This window comes from Podarcis erhardii (genome assembly GCF_964252035.2).
Source record: "Podarcis erhardii genome assembly, chromosome: 4".
In the NCBI taxonomy this organism is placed as follows: Eukaryota; Metazoa; Chordata; class Lepidosauria; order Squamata; family Lacertidae; genus Podarcis; species Podarcis erhardii.
Window position 1 is genome coordinate 24,969,738 of NC_138508.1, and position 17,850 is coordinate 24,987,587.

Genomic DNA, 17,850 nt, shown 5'->3' on the forward strand with positions numbered 1-17,850 from the left:
AACCCACCGTACTTGGACCCTCTCTTTAGCAACCTGCAACCTTTTTTCACACCACAGCCAACCCTAAAGACTCTGCTTCAAACTCTCACGTTGTCTTCTAACTCATAGCTGGCCGCCAAGAGCAGTAGACTCGTAATCTGGTGAACCGGGTTCGCTTCCCCGCTCCTCCACATGCAGCTGCTGGGTGACCTTGGGCTAGTCACACTTCTCTGAAGTCTCTCAGCCCCACTCACCTCATAGAGTGTTTGTTGTAGGGGATGGAAGGGAAAGGAGAATGTTAGCTGCTTTGAGACTCCTACGGGTAGTGATAAAGCGGGATATCAAATCCAAACTCCTCTTCTTCTTCCTTAATGGCTCATCTCCCAGGTGATTACTTCAAGAGGAAGCCATCCTCAATCCAGGGATTCAGGAGGTTTGATTAATTTCTAACACTTACTGGGTCCAGGACTTTATGAGAGTCTTGCGCTTATTTCTTGGCATCTCCAGGTTAAAATTACTTAGGGGGCAGGGAAGGGAAAGCCTAAGCACCTGGAGAACTTCTGCCCGACAGGGTAGATGATGCAAGACTAAATGGAGCACTGGTCTGACTCCGTATAAAGGTCACAAGCCAAGTTCCAAGGTGTGTTCTGGTCACCCCTCTGATTGTAGGTCAGATTATGTGGGTATTTTGAGTGGGTGTTTTTGAGGGTGTTGTTTAAGGCAGCATTTCAGCAGAATTTAGCTTACAGCAACTGGGGCAGCTCAAATATTTGGTTGCATGCCCTTGCCAGTTCCATTGATCCATATTTCCCCAGTACTTAACACCTGGTGTGCTATACATGCTGATCCAGAAAGTCCCTGGGAATGTCACATAACTTCACAGTTTATGTGATGCTGAGGCAGTGAGGCAGGGTTAGTGGGTAAACACGCCCTATGATACCTTTTCTGTGCTTTAAATACTTTAAAAATGAAGGCAAAGCCCACTGATCCACCCACCACAGCAAATTTTTCCCCTCAAGACCTTGCTGGGGTGTACAAACTCCAAAACTCTGAAGGTAATGTCAACTGCCCACTCCTCAGTCATCATTTGATGAGCAAAAGGCAGCATTGACCATGCACCAGCTGAGCAGAGGGCCTGTGTGTGTGCATGTGAGAATATGCATGAGAGAGTATGGGGTGACCACATTTGTCTCTTGTAATAATGAGAGTGTTTAAGCAATTCGTTTGAACTATTTACAAAACTAGTGACCTATTTATAAATTTGAAATGTCCATATTTGCAGGCGTTTTGCACTGTTACAAGTGGCACTATATTTTCCACTCACTTTTGGTATAAACATAGCATACCCACAAACCCTTGAAGTAACAAAACTGAAGGCATGACAAATGTGATTTATTTATGAGTACAGGATAATTAGGAAAAAAGTGTCATTCATACAAATAATATATTTTGTAGTACTGACCATTGAGTAGCAGAATGTTCTTTTGGCAGTCATTCATTCAATTACGCATTCAACATGCAGAAGCATGAAACACACCAAAGTTCCTGTTTGTCATAGTTGGATTAAGGATGTTCTCAGGGAGACAGAATTACTTGTTCTAGCTAATCCTGATATATCTTTGTGCTTTCCTGAAACTGCTCATAATAGCAGTACAATAATTTCTTCCAACACGGTGTCATATATATATATATTCAGAACTTTTTAAAGGACAGAATTGTCTTTCTTCCTACATCAAGTGAAAGGCACATTTTAAATAGTAACAAAGTAGTGGCAGAACTCAGCTATAGTTTCTCCACAATTTATTCACATAGGCAGCTCTTATGTGGTATGCCCAGTTCTGTTGCCACCAGATTAATAAAAACCAAGAATATTATAGCACATTAAAGACTAACAGACTTTATCATACCACAGGTTTTCACAGACTGGAGTCCATTTCATCAGAGGCATGGAACTGTGTGCATCTGAAGCACACTCTAGTCCACCAAAACGTACGCCGAGTGTGGTGATCAAAACTGTTACAGAGCAATTTGATGGCATTTACATCTCAACAAAGGGAAATGCATATTAAATATATATTTTTAGAGCTTCAAGTCCCATTAAACCCTGGTAAGGATTACATAAGGCAGTCAGGGTTTGCACAGCATGTTCAAGAGTGGCTGTTTGCAGATGTAACATGGCTAAACTGGTTTAGTGTGCTGTGTAAGAGCAAATGAGAAAAACTCTCCTGTATCAGACTAAAGGCTTATGTAGCCCTACATCCTATTTCTAGACACCTATGTAAAGCACATAGGTTGGGCATGAGCACCATAGCCCTGTCCCACTCTTCCCCCACAAATGGTATTCAGAGGAGGCAGGCTGCCTCTGATTATGGAAGTGAGTGAGCCTTGAGTTTGCTCTCCTCCTCTGGAAGGAAATTGGAAGCATTCAGTATTGTTTTCAACTAACCATGGTCTGTTGTTAAATTTAGACTGGGACAAACTGTGGTTGGTTTTAACTATGGTTTGTATAAACATGCCAACTTCAAACCATGATTTATCTGAATAAACCAGGTTTGTAAATCATAGCTAAAACTAACTGCAGTAAGTTGAGGGGGTAAAGTAATTAGGGAAATAATTGTTACTTATCCTGAGAATAAAACACCTGATAAAGAATCATGATGTTTGAGGCTGTGCGCACTTCTTGCCCAAAGGAGCAAAAAAGGAGCTGTTTAATAATCAAAATACTAGCTTTGTAATTAGATGTATTTGGGTATTATCAGCCTGTACTGATAAAAGAATTCCTGCACTGTGGGTTAAATAAGATGGACTCCCACTATTTAGAAGGTGTGTAATTTACTATAGTTTAATTAAAAACAGATGAGCTTTTGAGCAATGCAAAATAGGTACATGACATACAAACATCTAATGATTGGGCAGTGGCTTCTTGGGCTGAGACTTCTTCATGCAAGACTTTAGTATCAAATAAGACAACTCAAGTACATTTAGCAGCATGCAAATGCCTGACACAGCCAGCATGAAAATAGTAAATACAGTTTTCTCAGTGGGACGAGAAATAAAGCAATCTACTGTATTTGGGCAAGGAAAATCAGTGCATTTCACTACACGAGGCATACGGTACCCATCGTACATGTGATAAAATATGTACATGAATGTCGCTTCGAAGATAATTCGGAAGAAGAGGCTGCTGGTGTATGTCCACCATAAGGGTCCTTCGATGTGGAACTTCTGGGTTTTCAGACTTTCAAGGTCAATTTTCTCCCCATGTCGGTATTTCCGTTTCTTCTCGTGCCTTCTGTAGGCAACATGCATTGCCACCAGAAGGGCAGGGGTAGACACAAAGATAAGCTGGAGAGCCCAAAGTCTAATATGAGAAACTGGGAAATAATCATCATAGCAGGTATTTTTGCACCCAGGTTGTAGAGTGTTACAAGTGAAATCTGACTGTTCGTCTCCCCAGACATTTTCTGCAGCCACCACAAGGATCATGACACGGAAAATGAAGAGGACAGTGAGCCATATCTTCCCAATGCTGGTTGAGTGTTTGTTTACACCTCCTAAAATGGATTGGAGGGTTCCCCACATGGTGGCTTGTGCGTTCTTTAGCCTATTAAGAAAAGGAAAAAGAAAAAGAAAAAGCCAAATGATTAATTATTCTATTCCTTTACAAATGAGGAGGTCCTCTGCTGCTAGTACAGACAAGTTGTAAGCAGACGGGCAGAACAATTCTGAAATGCTTTGGCTTCTTTCTCTCCCACCCATTCTGGAAAATGAATGTTAAAACTTGATATACATCTATCCAAAGGAGCACAGTGACATTAAAACACTGACATAATTAAAGGGGTGGTTAAACCAGAGACTTCTTTTGGCATGGGAGTATGTTGATGGTATGCAGTGAATTTATACAACTAGGATTCACATATAAATGAAGCCCATATCTAAGCACCAGCATATTCTTCTGTTCTGCCCTTATAGAAATATCCATTAAAGGAGGTGCTGTTAAAGGCTGGTTAGGTTATAATTAAACTAAAAACACTGGCATTTTTTCACTTTTCCAAATGCCATCCTATGGCAACTTTAGTTTACAAGATGACTTCAGATGTATGTACAGAAAGCCCGCTATTTGTGTGCATTTAACTTGTGTGCATGCAGGGAAGAGAGGGGAAGGGAGTGGGAACACCTGTGGTCACTGCAACTCATTCTTATTAAACTAAACTATGGTTTGACATTATATCTGAACTGGGTCAGAGGGAGAGGTGCAGCTATTTGGCAATGGAAGTTATTGTTATCATTAAAAAAAACCAATTTGTGGAGATGCTCCATTGTGGGAAACTTACACAAAGGTAATGGAGAAATACGTTTTCCAAGATACTACATTTTAATGGCATGAAAGAATCTTGCTGTAACTGCAATCGCTGTATCATCACTTATCAATGATTACCATTCCCTGCTATTAGCGCAGATCTACACCACAGATGTAAACAGATTTAGTAATCATCCTCTGTCCTCAGAAAACCCAAGAAACTTAAGCTGTGATGGGGAGTAGGGGGTGTCAAGATATGTAACAGTACCGTCAACAAACCTTGATTGCCAAGATTCCTTGATGGAAGAACCCCAAGCAGCAGCAGGAGAGGAGTAGCCAGAACCACAGCAAAACAGGTAAAACTTCTGCCACCAGCTCCCTGCTTTGCTTGGCTTCCCCCTGAAGGAAGGTGAGAGATGCCAGACCATCCTGGAAGACCCTGGATCCACTCACCATTGATTTGCAGAAAGCGACCTGCCTTCTGGGTGGGGTGAGCACCTTGAATTAGGCCCAGAAATGAACTGGTAACTAGTGGGGGAGTTGTTGACTCCATGTGAATTGTCATTTGAGCTAGGGAAGAGGAATGAGTTTTTGTTTATCTGCTAGTTAGTGGGTGGGAGTATTGCCTTGTTTTTTTGTTTCAGTATTGCAAATTGTTTTTTATTACTATGTAGGGGGCTGGTTGTTTTTGTTTTCCCACATGTTGAATGAAATATTAGCATATTATATGATTTTCCCTTTTTTATCGTATGACGTATTTGCACATCTTTTTCTTTAATATTAGTTGCTTGGAGACCTTTGGGTGACAGGCAACTAATCAGCTAAAATATTTATTAATCTGGGTTTTTTATATTAAAAAAAACACAACCTGATATAATTTTATAGTTAGATATGCCTGTCAAACAACACCTTTGGGTTCATTTCTGGTGACCCTCAATTCTAATTTTTGTTGATATTGCTAATTAAGGTCAAACTCATTTTTAATCTTCATTTTCATTGGAGATGCCTGCATGCTGGTTTTGGCAGTTCACAAATAGAAATAAATCCAATGTGTGTGTCCAATTATGCAGCTTTCCTATTCTAAGAGTGTGTTGGCATAGTACTATACAAACAAATAATGTGGTTTAGTAAAGCCTTAACAAGCAAGGCCAAGCTGACTTACAAGAAGACAGAACTCCAACATGTTATAACATAACCCTTGACATGGTAGCTTTCATTACACCCACTAACCCTAAGAAAAAAGTCGATAGATTTTGCTGATGTAATGAGGAGTTGCAGAATCAAGATGAAAAGATGGATAAAATTACCGGTATTTCTTTTCCTACTAATCACCCTCCTCCCTGTAGGATTTGATTTGAAAGCTGCACGGATTTATTTCTTTAAAATAAATCATTTATATGTTTTCCAATAACCAAGGTCTCGGGTTTTCCTATAACCAAGTTCAATAAGAAACCACACCAAACTCTGTGACCACAAATCAAATACACTTCTGCTAACCATTAAACAAGATGAAGACTTTCACCCCTATTAATTCAATTCAAACAAAGCATTCAACCAAAAGAAAACAGGATAAATATCAAGTGTTTTGCTCTTCTATTATATAGATCAGTGGTTCCTAATTGGTGGTCTGTAGACCCGAGTGAACCTGTGCCCCATTCACATAGCAAAAACTACAATAGAGGTATCAACATTTTCAAAGGAAGGGGGTCCATGTCTTGCCTTTGGAAAAACAGGGAGTCCACAGGACTTAGCTAACTGGAAACCACTGATATTTTTTGCCAGTATTGCAAAATGTGAACGGACACAACAAATTCCATCTATCGTGTAAGCCTAGTGTGTAACTGATGCAGACTCTTAAGGTTGCATTCAACTAAGACAAGACTAAGTAGGGTAGACCCATTGAAAATAATGAACCTATGTTAATCATGCCCATTAATTTGAATGGCTCTGGTTTGAGTAGGGCTAACATTTTATAGAACTCTTACCTATGAAGATTAAGGTTGCAATCCTGTATAAATTCACATGAGATTAAACATCATTGAGCTCAGTTGGTTTTTAGTGAAATGCATAGGATTGCATTGTAAAACAGCAGTCCTGCACATACTGGAAAATACTCATTTGACAGACACGGTCCTATGTATGTCTGCTCAGATGATACCTTTGAGTAAATCATTTTCTCAATTCATCTACTATTCTAGAAACCTTAAGGTAAAAGGTTAGGTATATTAATATTAATACTACTAATAAATATTGCATCTTAAAGGTGAAAAATTAATCAGGCAACTGCAGCATCCCTCATGCAGAATTCTGCATCTATATGGATCACTGAGTAAAGGGGCAAATGGTTATCCAGGACTCAACATCAAATCCATTTCTTCCTCCACTGTATGGAGAGGTCATATTGCAGATATTAAATATGTCATTCTTTCTGCATAAACTGTTAGATAACATTTTGAAATTACATCCCTGTATAAAATGCAAATGGTTAGCATATGGAAATCACGGAATGTTTCTCTGCTTGCATCTCTCACCCTTTCTGTCTTCAGCGGTATTATTTCCACTGGAATAATATGGCGGGGGAAGATAATAGAAGAAAAACACATGTAAACATGAGGATAGAATGGCATATGAAATATTAATTAAAATTTCAGCTATGAGGCTTTTTTAAACTGGAGAGATGTTTTATGTGTTTTGATTTCAGGGATCACTTTCTTGCCCCAGGAGGAAGAAAAAATGGGCGTTCCTAGTTCCGTGAGAATTTTACAGGCATTTTCATGACTTAATATTAAGGGAAGTTGTTGAAGCATGTTAACGCTTTAGTCACCCAAGAAAGAAATCACAGATTGTATTGAAAAGAGCTATTGAGAAGTAATATATCCCAAACATTCACTGTATAGTGAATGAAAGCAGTTCTTAGTTACTTCAATGTGAAATGATTTCAGTGGGCCACCTCTGAATATGACAAACGTTTGGTTATCACACTTCATATTTAAGGTGCCACAGGATGTCTTGAAAAACTAGTCCTCCTTCTTTTTTGTACTAAGGTCTCTTAGAAGATGAAAATAAGCTTCTTACAGGACAAATCCTACCCTTTCCTCACATGTTACGATTGTACCAGAAGACTGAAACTAATATTTTAAAATCAACATTACAAAAATCCTTGAGTTACATGGCATGACCTCTTTTTCCTGGCAGAACCTAAGCACTGGGAACCCAGCGAAGAGTCTGGACTACAGCCAACATCCTGGCAAAAGAAAGATCGTAACATCTTGTGTATCTCACAAAACCGAATGGGGAAAAAACATGTGTGGAGGGACTTGTTTCCCCAATTTTGTCTGTATTTCTGCTTTATCTCTCACACACAAACAAACGCGCGGAGCGGTCAGACTCCGCATGGTATTCAGCCGCTCCTTTCATTTGAACCCCTCACAGAAATCCTGTGGAGCTGAAAAGGGACCTCCAGGGTCATCTAGTCCAACCCCCCGCAATGCAAGAATCCTGCCCACAGCGAGACCGACCCCTTTCATACCTCCTATAAGCCTAGCAAGCCGAATACACCAAAGTCCGGACTCTGCTGCCCTGCGAAACGCAACCTTCTGATTTCTCTTGATCTTTTAAAACGCGCGCACAGCGTTAAACCCCATTCCCTCTCCACCCCATGGAAGTGCCAGGCGCGGACATTTCCATTCACATCGGCTGGAGCCTTCATCTCAACCTAAATCTTCCCTTCCCGCAAGGGGGGAGAAAGCATCGCCCCTGCAACAGCAGCAGCCCCATCACCTCGCTCAGCTCCGCGCGCGGGAGAAGAAACCGGTCCAGCTGCGTCCCCCCGCGGGGCTCCGTTCCGCTTCCCGGCGAGGTCCAGAGAGCGCCACTTGCTCGTAGGCTGCCTAGTTTCGTCGCCGCCGCCGCCGCCTCGGCAGCTTTGAGGGAGGCTCCTTCCTGTTCCCGGGCAGATGCTCTTTAGCGACGCCTTCGGCAGGCGCGGCTGCAAGGAAAGAGGCGGGAAGAGCCCGTGCGGACAAGGCGGGAGGAGGCGCCGCCGTCGAAGAAATGGTTGCGACGCGGCCCCTTCCCGCCCTCCGAAGACGCCTCCGCAGCGCTTTCACTTCTTCCCCTTCGCTTCTTGCCAGGGCTCCTGCGTTGGCAACAGCAGCAGGGCAGGTAGAAATTCAACATGTGGTGGGCACTGCCATTCCAATAGTGTTTGTGCGCACCGTGTCATGTGATATAATAATAATAATAATAATAATAATAAAAAAAAAAAAATAATTTTATTTATATGCCGCCCTCCCCAGCCTCCTCAGGGCGGCTAACAACCAATAATAAAAACAAGTTGATTAAAATACAATTTTAAAAACAAGATTAAAATACAACATTAAAACATTAGGGTGCAGCCTCTTCACAGGAGGAGAAAGGAAAAAGAAAGAGGGGGAGGGAATCAAACTGATTCTAAGCCAAAGGCCAGGCGGAACAACTCTGTTTTACAGGCCCTGAGGAAAGAAATCAGATCCCGCAAGGCCCTGGTCTCATGAGGCAGAGCGTTCCGCCAGGCCGGAGCCAGTGTTGAGAAGGCCCTGGCTCTGGTTGTGGCTAGTCTGACTTCCTTAGGGCCGGGACCTCTAGGGTGTTGCTATTTATGGACCTTGAGGCTCTCCGTGGGGCATACCAGGAGATAGGTGGGGCGGGGCTTACTGATACCCCCCCTCAATATTTTTTTCACCCTGGGGGGTGTAATAATGGGGAAAGCATCTACAGTGGTACCTCAGGTTAAGTACTTAATTCGTTCCGGAGGTCCATTCTTAACCTGAAACTGTTCTTAACCTGAAGCACCACTTTAGCTAATGGGGCCTCCTGCTGCCGGAGGACGATTTCTGTTGTCATCCTGAAGCAAAGTTCTTAACCTGAGGTAATATTTCTGGGTTAGCGGAGTCTGTAACCTGAAGCATATGTAACTTGAAGCATATGTAACCCGAGGTACCACTGTACTGATGACATTCCACTGCCTCTCTGTCACTGTGCTATTACAACCACGGTGGTAAGAGGTGGATTTAGGGGAGCACAACCCATTTGGGTGCCAAGGGTGCCAACTTGAATAAAATATGGGGGGGCATGTAAGCCCCGCCACACACAATTGATCATATGTTGCAGTGCGCCCACATCTTTAGAATGGCAATGTGCATCAACTGGTCTCCAATATTTTATGGGGGGGCGGGAGAGAGAAGGGACCTCAGCTCCTAGGAGTCGGGCTGGGCGCAGAGCCTCGGCAGGTGCCGCCAGGGTTAGGACGCCTCAGCTATACTTTAGAATGGAGCATGAGAGGTAGGGGGTGCTGAATCTTGGTGTTGCACAAGGTGCTGCTGAATTTTGAGACCCCAAGATCTACCATTGTTAGGGTGGATCAGGAGTGGGAGACCTTTGGCACCTTTGGCCCTGAAGATGTTGCTGAACTACAACTGCCATTATCTGATTACAGGGGAAACATCAGAATAGGTACAGAATAAATGCTGCTGTTGTTGTTGGCATTGGTGCCACTTTCCAAAACGGCAATGAGAGTGCACTGGACGCAAAGCAAACTGGAGTGTGTACACACCCTCAGACGTTGGGAGGAATTTAATCAAGGACAGGGTGGTGGTTCATGAGTCAAGATGGCTGCCGTCTGCTGTGCATACATTTAGAGAAATGCTAGCACGTGGAAAGAGACCTGAATGGCCAGCCAATGAGACAATAAGGATGTTTAACTTTTCATACACAAGTATTGGCTTCAATTGGTGTGCAACATGAAAGAAAGACTTCCATTGGCTGTCATATACAATCGATTTTTCTAGTCACATATGGGCACATACATTGTGTGTGTGACTCCAAGGCACATTTAAACCTAGCATGAGAAAACGCCCAAACCCAGGTTCAGACAGGCTTTCAGGTTCCATTTTTCCTTTTTTTTCTAGGATCTTAAGGCCCACTAACCAGAGCCACATGCCAGATAGGGGCTGGTGGATCAGAACCAGATGTTAAATAGTGATTCAGGGGCAAAGCCTTCTGCACTCATACCAACATGACCTTAATATAAAAATATAAATCAATGTCTGAGTTACAGCAAATCTAATCTGGGGCTGGAGGAAGTTAGCATTTTTGTTACTGCCATTGTTAAAAACTGGGAGTCAGGAACCCCTTGCTATTAACTACTGCAAAATATCCAGCAATTTACCAATAGAACTCAGTCCACCTTCTGCCCACCCCTCTCCTAAGTTGTTAGTCCCTATGATACATGTTGCACATGGATGATGCCACCTAAATGCAACACACACATATCTTGTATCAATTAGATACAAGTTGATCACATCAATATTAAAGGGTTTTCTTGTCAATACACTTCAAAGCAGTGTCGTTGAATGTGTGTGTTCACCAGTTTTGAAGCCATATTCAGCTACAAGTCTGGTTAGCTTTTCCACATGGAATGTGGGCACTGGGGCAAAGTACACATTAATGGACTAAAACAGGTCATCCCCCCATGTGTTTCAAGTCACATTTGCATATCGCTGTACACAACAGAGAAGGGGTAGATATATTTTCAATCAATGTGTGTTACCTGCTTGGTTTCCGCTTGCCTGCTGCAGCCGCCCCCCGACTCCTATTCATGAAATTGTCATTTGTGCATTCTCTGCAATCTGCACATGTACAATAGCTGCTTCAAATGTGCACGTCTCATCTTAACTGCATTGCAATGTGTAATGCGGCTTATGGGATTTTTGCCAAGTTGAACAGAAACTTAAGAGAATAATAGAGAACTTCAAACGGTAACAGTCAGTATTTAACTTCTAAAACGAAAGAGGCTGAAGCTGTGTTTTCATTTCTGGATTCCTTAACCCCCTCAATTGCACAAAATCAGGGGCTTTTGTGTCTCCTTGGTACCCTGGCTGAAGCATGGGAAAAAAGTTCCCGGGTAAGTGATGGTGAGTCCTGACACATATTACACCTCTGAAGCGCCCAGCCTCTCTTTCAATGTTAAATGAAGCTTTCTGGTTAAAAGGCTATAGTTGTCTCTATACTTAAAGTGTCGTTCCTCACATGGTGTTTTGTTCGATATTATTCTGTGCCAAGCAATGAGGCACTCTACTGACACTGTCCTGATATTCTGCAGGAAATAAGTGAAGAAAAAACCTCCAGCTAATAGACAAAAACAAACAATGCTCATTTGTATCCTCCCTGCCACTGTCTCTCTCCAAAACAATAAGGATGCTACACCATCACCAGTCTCGCTTGCCTGGAGTGAGACCTCCAATCTTATCTCAAAAATGAAAGATTCCTAGCAAGTCCTGTGGAAGAAGGGGCTCCTGTCTGAGAAGAAATTGCCTTAAGGATCCTTTCTGTTACTATTCACTGGCAAAGAAGCCCTCTAGGATGTGCCCTTGTCAGGAAAAAATGAACATTACCACCACCACTATGGCCCATTGATGTGCTTTAGCATGATAAACTACACTGTTTGGTAAGACTCGAGTTCATTCCCCATCTACCACCAGTGTTTACAGCAAGAACACTGCAACTTAATTTTAAAACAGTAAAAGTAAATACAGTATGCATTTCAGTGCTATGCAGCTTTAGAGCAAGTGGATAAAAAAAATGGAATTTCATTATTTATTGGTGGATGAAAGGGTCAAAGTGCATTTGTAAGAATTACTCAACTTTTCTGGCTCATTTGCTCCTAGTGTAGGGTATAGTTAGATTAAATCCAATTTTGTGCCTTTTCATTCTAATTTTTGATCCCCCATTGACTGGGTGCCACCTTCCTGTTGTGGTATGTTTTCAGAGTAAACAAACAAAGGCAACTAATGCAAACATGATAATGAGGCTTAACTATTAGGCATTTGCATTTTTAAATGCATCCCCTCTGAGCACTGCTTCCCAAGTTACCAAATCCATAAATGGAAGTCATATTCATGTATGAAACTATAAAATTCATGGGCATGGGTGTGCACATCACATTTCATTAAGGTGTGCACCCATAGATGATGATAATGATGATGATTTATTTCAGTGAAGGAAGGCGGGGGAATGATGAGACAAACAAATAAGGACAAGGAAGAAGTAAAGGGGCAGAAAGCTAACAAAACAACAACAACAAGAGAGTAAAGAAGCCAAAATGAAATATTTTTCCTGCAGAGCTGACCTGAGGCATGGAAGACCCAGAGGGCCAAGGGTGGGGTAGCTCCTTCTCTTCCTTGCTTGAGCAACAGCAAAAACAGGTCCTCACTTTTATTGAAACCATTTTTATTAATAATGGGCATGCATGTTTTTAAGTCTCACAATAAAACCCCACTAGTAACCAAAGGGTGCAGTGAGACTTGCAAGTTGTGCTTTGTGCCTGCAATGTAGGCAACCTTTTGAGGGGTAAGTAACTGAGCAATGCATGCCAGCAGGAAGAGACTGCAGATTCTGAATATTGACATTATGAATCCAAAAAGGGTCTTCAGGGCAATTCCCATAACTTAGTTATTCCAACTATTTATTCATCATATTTGCCTGCAGATCTGAGCAGCAGTTGGGACGTGGGTGGCGCTGTGGGTTAAACCACAGAGCCTAGGACTTGCCAATCAGACGGTCAGTGGTTCGAATCCCCGTGACGGGGTGAGCCCCCTTTGCTTGGTCCCTGTTGCTGCCAACCTAGCAGTTTGAAAGCATGTCAAAGTGCAAGTAGATAAATAGGTACCCCTCCGGCAGGAAGGTAAACAGCGTTTCCGTGTGCTGCTCTGGTTTGCCAGAAGCGGCTTAGTCATGCTGGCCACATGACCCAGAAGCTGTACCCTGGCTCCCTTGGCCAATAAAGCGAGATGAGCGTCGCAACCCAAGAATCGGTCACGACTGGACCTAATGGTCAGGGGTCCCTTTACCTTTTATGAGCAGCATTGTTTTTGCTTTTTAAATTATCGGGCAACAGAGAAATAGAATCTTGAAGTTCAATTTGTAAGTGTGTTTGTAATTCCACAAGTCCCATGTGGCTAACCTAAGGAGGGTCTGTCATGTAGCCTTCTTAAGTGATTAACATAAAACTTGAGTATTTGCAAATAAGATAATATAAAATTGATTTTGTAATTGTAAGGCTACTTATAATAATTGGGAAAAACAAGGTTTGAGGGAAAACATCTCCATTTTCAAGTCAACAGAACATGAGACGAGCCTTTCTCTACTTATAATGTTTTGTGATTAAGAAATTCTATTTGCAGTGCGTCAAGTTTTTCAGTAGTATACTTTACTTTCATTTACAAGTCATCATTCTTCCTTGTACCTGATGACATATTTTTTTCTCTTGCATAATTGTGGTATTATTGCGCATTCCTTCTATGGGATTGTGGTTCTGATTCATCAAGGCACTTAAGTGCAGATGGATACATACTGTGATTTCCCTCAAATAATAATACGTGCGCTGACATGTTTTTGAAATGTGTCTGTGAGCCAATATTCTCTGCATTTAGCGCACCTACATTGCTATATTATGCAAATATACTGTCTAATAAAGCCAGTAATAGAATAGTTTTCCAGAGTTCAGTCAGTAGAGCATGAGACTCTTAATCTAAGGGTCACGGGTTTGAGCCCCACGTTGGGCAAAAAGATTCCTGCATTGCAGGGGGTTGGACCAGATGACCCCTGTGGTCCCTTCCAACTCTACAATTCTATGGTGTGGGAGCATACAGGGATGCAGTTGAACTCCAAGTTGGGAGGCACGCATGCAGAGGTCAAGTTGAATGAATTGGTTCTTCTGAATTGAACTGGTAGGGTTTTCTTGAACTGTTGTAATCACACAGACCACAGCGATTGTGTTTATGGGCTCCATGCAGAGGAACCAACTGGTTCAATAGCATCCCTTCATGCATCGGTCCTAGCTGCAAGCTCTATGATCATCTGGTGTAGCATGTGATTAAGGGACCACTGGCTAGTGATGCCAAGAAATGTTCTTTATACAGTGGTACCTCGGTTTACAAACGTAATCCGTCCCGAAAGTCCATTCTTAAACCAAAGTGTTCTTAAACCAAGGTGTGCTTTCCCATAGAAAGTAATGGAAAATGGATTAATCCATTCCAGACGATGACAAACAACCCCTAAAACAGCAATTTAACATGAATTTTACTATCTAACGAGACCATTGATCCATAAAATGAAGGCAATAATCAAAGTACTGTACTATAAAATAAGTAAGACAGTATTGTAGATGATAAAAAAAAATTTAAAAAAATTTCATATGTGCACTGATGATAGTCATTGTTTGGATGAGGGGCTTTTATCTATTTCTGCAGTCACACAATCAACCAGTAGCTGAACTAGGTTCTGCACAGTCACAAAAACAAGTCACAAGGCACAGTCACAAGTCAGTCCCATAAAACAAAGAACAAGTCACAGTCAAAAAAATGAAAAAGCCACACAAATAAAAACACAAAAAATAGCAAAAACAAAAGCTCCAAATGTTACCTCTGTGTTGCATGGGTGCTTGGGTCTCAACAGCCAACAGACTCAACAGGAAGCCTCTAATTGGCAGCTGGGGACTCAATTTACAAATGGAGCACACTCAACAGGAAGCGAAACATGTCCTGCTTCCAAGGCAAAGTTCACAAACCAAAACACCTACTTCCAGGTTTGCAGCATTCTTATTCCAAGTTGTTCATAAACTAAGCTGTTCTTAAACCAAGGTACCACTGTACTGAGAAAAGGGTCTTCAGGCTGATTATACGGGATAAAGTGATAAACCTGGGTTCATGTGGACTCTTCATGCCTCGAATGTTGTCCTTATCCAGTCGGACCAATGTGTGAGAAAGACAGCTCCAAGTTGCTTTTCATGCTCTTTACTTTCCAGGTTGGGCAGGCTTCCAGGAAAACATTACTTAGCAATGAAAGGTGGTAAGTAGAGCAATTATGTCCCCAACCTTCCTGGTACTCTGCTTCTCCCCTCCCCTCAAACCTAATATTTGATTGCAGATTAAAAATGGGGACATGTCCCTTTTGCATCACAGATAAAAAGTGACGTTCAATATTCACAGAATCACAAGTTTCTCCTGTTTAAGTGCCACCATGTGTTAAGCTTCTGAGCTTGTGTTTTAGGAAATTAGAAAGGAGGCTTCCTGGGTGGGGGCTAGCTGCAAAGCTAAATGGTGCATTTAGTTCTAAAATAACAAATCACAGGGGGTTGAACTTTATGATCCTCAGGGTCCCTTCCAACTCTACAGTTCTATGATTCTATGATCCACCTCAATAGGGACACTCATCAAGGCTGCCCCCTGTCGCCGCTGCTTTTCGCAGAGAAGTCGCTCTTACACGTTGGATTAGCCATACTTGACAAACCTTAATAGAGACTCTGACAATGCAAAGAGAAAGAGAGAACTCAGCCTTGCCAGTGAATGGGTGACTACGTGAGAGACATGGTGCAAACCCTTTGTGTTTGTTTCACCATACTAATTAATGTGACTGTTTCCCGAACGTAGGTTGGTCAGTCAAAATAGGTTACTTTCTTAGCTGCGTCACGGTACAGTATTTTCTCTGTGCTCAGTTAGCATCCTTCCTTGACTTGCATCACCTCTAGGATTACAGTGGTACCTCAGGTTACATATGCTTCAGGTTACATACGCTTCAGGTTACAGATTCCGCTAACCCAGAAATAGTGCTTCAGGTTAAGAACTTTGCTTCAGGATGAGAACAGAAATCGGGCTCTGGCGGCGCGGCAGCAGCAGGAGGCCCCATTAGCTAAAGTGGTGCTTCAGGTTAAGAACAGTTTCAGGTTAAGAACGGACCTCCAGAACGAATTAAGTACTTAACCCGAGGTACCACTGTATTGAGCAGTGACAGCATTGTACTCTAGATGGTGTTTTTGAGTAGATTTCCACCCCCTTTGAACCAAACTACACATTATGTCGGCTACTATATGTGCTTCTAAGTGCATAATTAGTATTAAGCAATATGGGTGTACATACGCTGAAACCAACTGGCTGCACTGGAATAACACCACAAAATGTTCACAAGCATTTCTGTTACCCAGACAAAGCTGCAAAGTTAAACTGTTGAAATAGAGGTTCAGTGCTATCCCCTGTGGTGCTAAGATCTCTGTGTTATCTGTGTTATCTCCCAAAATATATCTTCCAAAAGTTTCTTTTGGGAATTATAGGGACAGAACTACCTAAACTGTATAGAAATTTATTTATGCATGCTACTACAGCAGCAAGAATGCTACTTGTCCAAATGTGGAAAGAAGCAGAAGTCCCAGTAAAGGAAGAATGGATACAAAAACTCATGGAATTTGCAGAAATGGCAAAATTTACTGGAAGTATAAGAAATCAAGATACCAACCTTTTTTTTTTTAATAAAAGAATGGAAATGGTTTATTGAATATTTACAGATGAATGATAAACAGATAAAAACATTATCAGGATTATTGTAATAACCTGCAGTTTCACAAGAGTATATTTTTACAGTAGATAATCAAATGAGCAAGTGAAATGAATTTGGATATGCAGAAGATATTTTTAAAAAATTAAGGAACCACAGAAAGGGGGGAAGGAAGTCAAATTTTGAAATGGTAAATTGGTTGTAAAACTAATGAAATGTATAAACTTGAAAAGTATAAATAAAAACTTTAAAAAGTGAAAAAACCTCTGTGTTACCAGCATAACAGGTGATTTTTATGAATGTCCCCTGCTGATAATGTAATGATAATCACCTGTCCTTTTCTGCATTTCCTTTCCTTCTGACCTCGCAATTCCCTACTCACCCAACTTAGGATAACACTTCATGCATCTGATGGAGCAAAGTTAATGAATGCCATAATAAATTGGTTACTGTGAGCTTCTGATAAAGTCCAAGCAGGTGTCTGCTTGTGCAATAATGCTTTGTGTTCATCACCTCCTCCATGCAGAACCCTGCATGTTTCCCCAAATCTTCTCTGGAGCCTTGGGGGGACCCTCCAGTGGAGATTTTGTGGGTGCTTGGGGTGGCTGGAGGTGACAGAAGAGGAACCAGGCACCCATTGCACAAATGGGAGAACTTCCATGTATGCCACCTCCGGTCTTTAAGATCTTTGTTATCATAATGTTTACAACCCAAGGAATGCTGTTAGCCTAGAAACAATGTGGCTGAAAGACAGGTGAGGATTAGACAACAGACAGAAAAACAAGAATGTGTATGACTAACACTGGCTATTGCTCTATGTATTTTGCATTTATTGGTGAAAAGTCTATCTTTAATTTGATGGGGTGACATGCTAAAAAAAAAAGTAATTGAGACCTCTACAATTTAAGAAAAGCCACTAGTTTAACCACCATATGCAAATTGGAGAAGTAAAAATAAGTTAGTTTATTCAACTAAAAGCCAAGCAATTCTCATCTTGCGAAGGAATTAACTAAAAAGAAGTTATGTGTTTTTTATTTTTCTGTAACAATGTATGGACCTAGTGTGAACTTTCTGTAGAGATGTAGACCTCTTTTCTGCCTCTTCTCTTTATGTTGACAAAAAAACCAGAATTAAAAGTTGCATTTGATGGTTCATAATTGCTGTTCATTTTCTAGCACTTAATTTTGCAATGTCCTGCAGCATTT

General features: G+C 41.5%; 1 long non-coding RNA gene and 1 pseudogene across 3 annotated transcripts; one reads left to right on the forward strand and one right to left on the reverse strand.

The window, feature by feature from the left end:
* The first annotated feature begins 338 nt into the window (after positions 1-338).
* On the forward strand, positions 339-1,865 carry LOC309341370. Its single transcript, XR_014156273.1, has 2 exons — positions 339-581; positions 654-1,865. It is a non-coding gene; the product is annotated as an uncharacterized lncRNA (long non-coding RNA).
* LOC309341232 (gap junction beta-2 protein pseudogene) lies at positions 1,353-8,222 on the reverse strand (annotated as a pseudogene). 2 transcript variants are annotated; one of them, XR_014161671.1, is made up of 3 exons: positions 8,060-8,222; positions 2,302-3,583; positions 1,353-2,245 (listed from the first exon to the last, which is right to left on the reverse strand). The product of XR_014161671.1 is annotated as a gap junction beta-2 protein pseudogene (transcript). The 2 variants fall into 2 exon arrangements; XR_014161672.1 differs by having other exon boundaries at positions 1,353-3,583.
* Positions 8,223-17,850: the final 9,628 nt, after the last annotated feature.